The sequence below is a fragment of the Aphelocoma coerulescens genome, unplaced genomic scaffold (genome assembly GCF_041296385.1).
Source record: "Aphelocoma coerulescens isolate FSJ_1873_10779 unplaced genomic scaffold, UR_Acoe_1.0 HiC_scaffold_146, whole genome shotgun sequence".
NCBI lineage: Eukaryota > Metazoa > Chordata > Aves > Passeriformes > Corvidae > Aphelocoma > Aphelocoma coerulescens.
This window is the reverse complement of record NW_027183496.1, coordinates 512501-520875: the sequence shown is the minus strand read 5'-3', so window position 1 is coordinate 520875 and position 8375 is coordinate 512501.

Here is an 8375-nt window from a genome sequence, read left to right as displayed (position 1 = left end):
CCTTCACCGCGCGCGCGGTGCAAGGGGGCCTGTCCGCTGCCGTCTCCGGGCAGGGGGGTAGACCTGGTGCTCTCGCCGCGGGGCCGGGGCGCCGGGCAGCCGCGCGTCGTTGCCCCTGCTGCCACCGCCCGTAGGCGCGTCGTGCTCGGCGCTCGCGGGGTGCGTGGCGAGGGGGGAGGCGCGTGGTGTCCCGTCCCCTGGCCACCCTTCCCAGGCGGGTGGCGGGTAGACCGACTCTCCCCGGCCGGACTTGGGCGCCACCGCCCGTAGGCGCGTCATGCTCGGCGCTCGCGGGGTGCGTGGCGAGGAGGGAGGCGCGTGGTGTCCCGTCCCCTGGCCACCCTTCCCAGGCGGGTGGCGGGTAGACCGACTCTCCCCGGCCGGACTTGGGCGCCACCGCCCGTAGGCGCGTCATGCTCGGCGCTCGCGGGGTGCGTGGCGAGGAGGGAAGCGCGTGGTGTCCCGTCCCCTGGCCACCCTTCCCAGGCGGGGGGCGGGTAGACCGACTCTCCCCGGCCGGACTTGGGCGCCTGGCGCTTAGCGGCGGGGTAGACCTGGTGTCTTGGCCGGGCCCCGCCAGCCCGGCGCTAGGCGGCGGGGTAGACCTGGTGTCTTGGCCGGGCCCCGCCAGCCCGGCGCTAGGCGGCGGGGTAGACCTGGTGTCTTGGCCGGGCCCCGCCAGCCGGGCGCTAGGCGGCGGGGTAGACCTGGTGTCTTCGCCTGCGCCCTGCAAGCCTGTTGGCGCAGCGGGGAAGACCTGCTGTTCTCGCCTGGCCCGGCCAGCCGGGCGCTCAGCGGCGGGGTACACCTGCTGCCCCTGTCCGGCCGTGCCAGCCTGACCTTTAGCGGCGGGGTAGACCTGGTGTCTCGGCCGGGCCCCGCCAGCCCGGCGCTAGGCGGCGGGGTAGACCTGGTGTCTTGGCCGGGCCCCGCCAGCCGGGCGCTAGGCGGCGGGGTAGACCTGGTGTCTTCGCCTGCGCCCTGCAAGCCTGTTGGCGCAGCGGGGAAGACCTGCTGTTCTCGCCTGGCCCGGCCAGCCGGGCGCTCAGCGGCGGGGTACACCTGCTACCCCTGTCCGGCCGTGCCAGCCTGACCTTTAGCGGCGGGGTAGACCTGGTGTCTTGGCCGGGCCCCGCCCGGCCGGGTGCTAGGCGCCGGGGTAGACCTGGTTGCTTCGCCTGGCCCCGCCCAGCTTAACGCTTACCGCCGGGGTAGACCTGTTAACTTCGCCCGGCTCCGCCCGGCCGGGCGCTTAGCGCCGGGCGACGCCGGTTGGCTTCGCCCGGCCCCGCCCGGCCCAATGCTTAGCGCCGGAGGATGCCTCTTGGCTTCGCCGGGCCCCGCCCGGCCGGGCGCTTAGCGCCGGGGGACGCCCCTTGGCTTCACCCGGCCCCGCCCGGCCGGGCGCTTAGCGCCGGGCCACGCCGGTTGGCTTCGCCCGGCTCCGCCCGGCCTAACGCTTAGCGCCGGGGGACGCCCCTTGGCTTCACCCGGCCCCGCCCGGCCGGGCGCTCAGCGCCGGGCCACGCCGGTTGGCTTCGCCCGGCCCCCGCTCGGCCTAACGCTTAGCGCCGGGGTAGACCTGGTTGCTTCGCCCGGCCCCCGCCCGGCTGGGCGCTTAGCGCCGGGGGACGCCCCTTGGCTTCACCCGGCCCCGCCCGGCCGGGCGCTCAGCGCCGGGCCACGCCGGTTGGCTTCGCCCGGCCCCGCTCGGCCTAACGCTTAGCGCCGGGGTGGACCTGGTTGCTTCGCCCGGCCCCGCCCGGCTGGGCGCTCAGCGCCGGGGGACGCCCCTTGGCTTCACCCGGCCCCGCCCGGCCTAACGCTTAGCGCCGGGGGACGCCCCTTGGCTTCACCCGGCCCCGCCCGGCCGGGCGCGCAGCGCCGGGCCACGCCGGTTGGCTTCGCCCGGCCCCGCCCGGCCTAACGCTTAGCGCCGGGGTAGACCTGGTTGCTTCGCCCGGCCCCGCCCGGCTGGGCGCTCAGCGCCGGGGGACGCCCCTTGGCTTCACCCGGCCCCGCCCGGCCTAACGCTTAGCGCCGGGGGACGCCCCTTGGCTTCACCCGGCCCCGCCCGGCCGGGCGCGCAGCGCCGGGCCACGCTGGTTGGCTTCGCCCGGCCCCGCTCGGCCTAACGCTTAGCGCCGGGGTAGACCTGGTTGCTTCGCCCGGTTCCGCCCGGCTGGGCGCTTAGCGCCGGCGGACACCTGTTGGCTTCTCCGGCTCCGCCCAGCCGGGTGCTTAACGCCGGCCGACGCTTGTTGGCTTTGCCAGGCCCCGCCCGGCCGGGCGCTTAGCGCCGGGCCACGCCTCTTGGCTTCGCCATGCCCCGCCCGGCTGGGCGCTTAGCACCGGGCGACGCCTGTTGGCTTCCCCCGTCCGGCCCTATGGGTTTGCCGTGTAGCTCTGGGCAGACCTCCTTCTCCAGGCCCCGCTTGGAACCCTAGTCACATGAGCGGCCCGTAGATTTGTTTCCTTTGTAGATTTCTCCTCCTGGAGCTCGGGGCCTGCCCCCTGCCCACCTCCCCTCCCCCCCACCCCCCCAATGTGGGTGGACCCGGCCTCCCCTCCTGGTGCTGGGGAGACCAGGTCTCGTCGATCGGACCCGCAGCCCCGGGACCCAGTCCAGGCCCGCGAGCACGTCTTGGGCGGCCAGCCCGCACGTCTGGCAGCCCCGCACGCACCCGCCACACACGGCAGCTCGCACGCGCTGGTCCCCCCCTCCCCCCCCCCCGCCCCGAAAGCTGGGACGTGAAGGCGAGTGACTTTCGGTCCCAGACGGCGGCGTCCCTTCTGGCTCCATGCCTGAGCGGCCGTCAGCGTCACCCCCTGCCGCGCGCTTCCCCAGCTCCAGCCCGCCCTGTCGCCACCCTGCCTGCAGCCCGCTCCCCATGCCACTGCCGGAGAGGGAAGGAGGGACTCTTTAGGAGCCGGCGGCGTTCCCGCCGCCTCCGTGCCAAAACGGCCAGCAGCATCCGCTCTCTAAGCCCGGCTCCCGGCCCTCGAAAGCCTGCCGTGCCCTTGCCCCACCTCCCACCTTGATTTCTGCATCTCTCACTCCCTCATCCGCCCGCCTCGCTTCCGTCCTGCCGCAGGCTTGACCGGGGCTGGGGGTAGGCAGGAAGGAACGCCATCGAACCGAGAGGCTCAGAGCGACCTGAACAGGATGCTTCTTCAAAAAGAGACAGTGCCAAGCATCCCGCCACCACCTCCAGACTGTCGCTGGCCCTACTTCTGCACCAGGCTCTCGGCCTGCTCGCCGAACACCCTGGCTGCCTCGGCACCCAAGTCCTCGCCCCCCTGCTGCTGCCGTCGCCGCCGTCCGAACTGGCTGATGGGACCCTGGGCAGGGGCGAGAAAAGTCTGAGGGTGGCGCCAGGGAGGCAGATGGTGGAGAGCAGGAGTGCCCCCAACCCTCGAGAGACAGGGCGACGGGAGGGAGGGGGACGGAGCGCATCTGCGGCAAGTGTGCGCGTCCATGCGCAGGCGTGCCTATGTCTGTGTGTGTCTGTCTGTGTCGATGAGTGTGCAGCTGTGGCCGTCCGCGGCAAAAAGAGAGGGGGGCGGCGGGGCTGTGAGTGGGTCTGAGAGTCCCTGTGTCTGCCTATCTCTCCGTGTGAACATGGGCCGGGGGCCGCCCGCTCCCTGCCAGCATCGGGCGCCTCGGCGCGGCGCCCCCGCGGCCCGCCGGAGCGGCGGCGGGGGCCGGGGACCTCGGCGGACCCTGAAAGAACCGGCCCGAAGGCGGCCGCCCGGCCCCGGCCCCGGCCCCGGCCCCGGCCGCCGGCCCCGGCCCCGGCCCCGGCCCCGGCCGCCGGCCCCGGCCCCGGCCCGGGCCCCCGCCCCGGCCCTCGCCGGCGGGCGGGGCTCGTCCCGCCGGGGCTCGCCCGCTGCCTGCCGGCCTCGGGCACCGGGGCGCGGCGCCCCCGCGGCCCCCCGAAGCGGCGGCGGGAGACGGGGACCTCGGCGGACCCCGAAAGAACCGGCCCGAAGGCGGCCGCCCGGTCCCCCCGGCCTCGGCCCCGGCCCCTCCTGGTGGGCGGGGCCAGTCGCGCCGGCGGCCATCGGCTTCGTTCCCTGTTCCTATGCACCTGCTTCCCCTCCCCGCTGTCTCCCTAGAGGTGCTCTGCTCTGGTGGGGCTGGGCGTGGTGCCCGGGGTGGGGTGGGGAGGGGCGTCCGTTTTGGTGCGTCAATGTGTGTGGGCTGGCCGAGCTAAGGGCACACGATCCTCCCGAGCGTGGCCGGCTGTGGTGTGGGCGCCCAAGAAAACGGAGTAAAATTCGCAAAGAATTTTTTTTTTCCCCAGGAAACTTCCTTGTTCCTAGCAGAAGAAAGATGTACTCGTTCAAAAATTAAAGGTTGAGTTTTGTCGAAAATACGTATTGGTCTTGAAACCGGGTTCTCAGGCGGGACAGGGCTGCTAGAGCCATACGGTTCCGGGGCGTTCCGGGGCTGTGGGGTTCCCCCGGCTCAGGGATGGCAGGAGGATGCCTTGTCTCCGGGGTCGGCTGCGGCCACCAGCGGTTGCCGGAGCCGTCAGCGTACTGTCCCGGCAGCGTCCGGCCAGAGGGCGAACAGGTCTACCCGGATCCGGGCTCGGCCGCGGCCGCCGGCCGTGCCACGAAACCGCCCGCGTGGCTCCCCTGGCGGCGCCCGGTCTCGGCGTGAACAGGTCTACCCGGCCCGGGGACGGCTCCGGGCGGACAGGTCTACCCGGATCCGGGCCCGGCCGCGGCCGCCGCCCGGCCCTCGCCGGCGGGCGGGGCTCGTCCCGCCGGGGCTCGCCCGCTGCCTGCCGGCCTCGGGCACCTGGGCGCGGCGCCCCCGCGGCCCCCCGAAGCGGCGGCGGGAGACGGGGACCTCGGCGGACCCCGAAAGAACCGGCCCGAAGGCGGCCGCCCGGTCCCCCCGGCCTCGGCCCCGGCCCCTCCTGGTGGGCGGGGCCAGTCGCGCCGGCGGCCATCGGCTTCGTTCCCTGTTCCTATGCACCTGCTTCCCCTCCCCGCTGTCTCCCTAGAGGTGCTCTGCTCTGGTGGGGCTGGGCGTGGTGCCCGGGGTGGGGTGGGGAGGGGCGTCCGTTTTGGTGCGTCAATGTGTGTGGGCTGGCCGAGCTAAGGGCACACGATCCTCCCGAGCGTGGCCGGCTGTGGTGTGGGCGCCCAAGAAAACGGAGTAAAATTCGCAAAGAATTTTTTTTTTCCCCAGGAAACTTCCTTGTTCCTAGCAGAAGAAAGATGTACTCGTTCAAAAATTAAAGGTTGAGTTTTGTCGAAAATACGTATTGGTCTTGAAACCGGGTTCTCAGGCGGGACAGGGCTGCTAGAGCCATACGGTTCCGGGGCGTTCCGGGGCTGTGGGGTTCCCCCGGCTCAGGGATGGCAGGAGGATGCCTTGTCTCCGGGGTCGGCTGCGGCCACCAGCGGTTGCCGGAGCCGTCAGCGTACTGTCCCGGCAGCGTCCGGCCAGAGGGCGAACAGGTCTACCCGGATCCGGGCTCGGCCGCGGCCGCCGGCCGTGCCACGAAACCGCCCGCGTGGCTCCCCTGGCGGCGCCCGGTCTCGGCGTGAACAGGTCTACCCGGCCCGGGGACGGCTCCGGGCGGACAGGTCTACCCGGATCCGGGCCCGGCCCCGGCCGCCGCCCGGCCCTCGCCGGCGGGCGGGGCTCGTCCCGCCGGGGCTCGCCCGCTGCCTGCCGGCCTCGGGCACCTGGGCGCGGCGCCCCCGCGGCCCCCCGAAGCGGCGGCGGGAGACGGGGACCTCGGCGGACCCCGAAAGAACCGGCCCGAAGGCGGCCGCCCGGTCCCCCCGGCCTCGGCCCCGGCCCCTCCTGGTGGGCGGGGCCAGTCGCGCCGGCGGCCATCGGCTTCGTTCCCTGTTCCTATGCACCTGCTTCCCCTCCCCGCTGTCTCCCTAGAGGTGCTCTGCTCTGGTGGGGCTGGGCGTGGTGCCCGGGGTGGGGTGGGGAGGGGCGTCCGTTTTGGTGCGTCAATGTGTGTGGGCTGGCCGAGCTAAGGGCACACGATCCTCCCGAGCGTGGCCGGCTGTGGTGTGGGCGCCCAAGAAAACGGAGTAAAATTCGCAAAGAATTTTTTTTTTCCCCAGGAAACTTCCTTGTTCCTAGCAGAAGAAAGATGTACTCGTTCAAAAATTAAAGGTTGAGTTTTGTCGAAAATACGTATTGGTCTTGAAACCGGGTTCTCAGGCGGGACAGGGCTGCTAGAGCCATACGGTTCCGGGGCGTTCCGGGGCTGTGGGGTTCCCCCGGCTCAGGGATGGCAGGAGGATGCCTTGTCTCCGGGGTCGGCTGCGGCCACCAGCGGTTGCCGGAGCCGTCAGCGTACTGTCCCGGCAGCGTCCGGCCAGAGGGCGAACAGGTCTACCCGGATCCGGGCTCGGCCGCGGCCGCCGGCCGTGCCACGAAACTGCCCGCGTGGCTCCCCTGGCGGCGCCCGGTCTCGGCGTGAACAGGTCTACCCGGCCCGGGGAAGGCTCCGGGCGGACAGGTCTACCCGGATCCGGGCCCGGCCGCGGCCGCCGGCCGCGCCCCGAAACCGTCGGCGTGGCGCCGCGGTGGTGCCCGGTCGCGGGGCGAACAGGTCTACCCAGCTCCGGCGGGACTTAGGCAAATTTCGGCAGGGGCCGGGTAGACCTGTTGCCCCACCCGTCCTGGAAGTTCACCAAGGGGTCGCTGTTTCTGGCTGCCTCCAGTTGCGTCATGGTAGGAGGCGGCGTGCGCCAGCGCACCGCCCCGGTCAAGTACGATTGGTTCTCTTGGAGGCGTCCGGGGCCTTGGACTCGTCTGTCCGTATTATGGGAGCGGGTGATGGGCCGTGTCCCCGCAGGCTGGCGGTGCCTGTGTCGAAGGTCGAGAGCGGCGGCCGCGCGCGCGGTTGCCAGAACGAAGAGTGTCGAATAAGCGGGATATGAGTCGCGTGGCTTTTATCCTGGTTTCACAGCCCCAGTTGATGGGAAAGGCCGAAAAAGAGAGAGACTGTGTGAGCCGCTTGTCGGCCTAGGTGGGGTGGCGAGAGACCCGTGAGTGTATCCTCCCTCCGACCCTGGCGGCTGCCGACTCCGTGCAGGGGGGCCGCAGGGGAAAGTCCGGTGGTGGCCGAGGCGGCGGCGCCTCGTTCCTTTTCTGCCCGGCCTTAAGCCGGTGCCCGCTCGGCGGGCTCGGTTTTCGGCTGTCAGTCTGGTGCGGTGGCTGGCAGCCGGTGGGGTGGACGCGGCCGGGGCGCGCTCTGTTTCGCGGAGCCCCGACGGGGCTTTTCCCGGCCCTTCCCTGAGAGCTCCGAGGATGGGCCCAGTTGGCCGAGGTGGCGGCGCCCCGTTCCCGGCTCCCGACCTGTGCTTGGTGTGTCGGCGGTGCCACGGGGACGCTCCGGTGGGGCGTGCGGCCTTGCCTCCGGCCTCGCCCGGTTGGCCGAGGGGCTCGGTGACGGGAGTCGCCCGATGTTGTGGCGGGGCGGCGGCGCCTCGCCCCCCCCCCCGCTGTGTGTTGAAGTCGTCCCCCTTCCTCGGCCCTAAGCTGGGGAACCCGCGTAGCGGGCGGGAAGGTCTCAGGGGCGGCGGCCGGCCTGCGGTGGCCGGCTGCCGAGAGCGGACCGGAAGCCCGACAAGAGAGAGCCCTGTGAGAATGCTTGCCGGCGAGGCGGCGGCGCCTCGCCCTTCCTTGTTTTCGGCCGGCATCGACTGAGCCGCGACGCTGGGGCGGCCCGTGGTGTCGGGCCTGTCCCGGCTGCCGTGGTTGCCGGTGGGCTGGGTTGCGAGAAGGTCCGCTGTTTCAGGCGTGTGTGCCGGCTTGTGCGGTTGCACTGGGGGGGTGCCTGCCCCGGCCTTACGCTGTTTGTTTTTTTTTTTTTTCTCGCGGCCTTAAGCCGCCGCGGCACGACGGAGAAGCGCGGCACAAAGGCGCGCGGGCCACGAACGCCGAAAGGGAGAGAGACGAGAAGGAGGCGTTCTTTGAGAGGTCGTTGGGATTAAAGGGGGGGGGAGTGAGAGGCGCGCGCCTCGCCCCCCAGGCCCGCGGCCCCCGTGGGTAGCACGGGGTTATGTGACGCGCGCTGTCGTGCCTTTTTTTTTTCCCCTCCGCTGTTTGCCGTTCCCCCTGGCTTTTCCGGAGGGAAAGCCGATCGCCGCGAGGCGGGCGAAAGCCGGTGGCCCGTGGGCATGGTCGGTGGCGCTTTCTCGCACGCTCGGAAGGGTTCCGTGGGGCCGGGAGCGTGGCCTGCCGTGGCCTCCTCCCGCCGTGGTCCCGTCCCGATGTTGTCTCGCTAATAAAAGGGAATCGTTGTCCGCAGCCGGGGTTGGGTGGCGGCACCTCCCCGCGCTTTCTCCGCTGTGACCGATGCGAAAGCTCTGCTGCAAAGTGG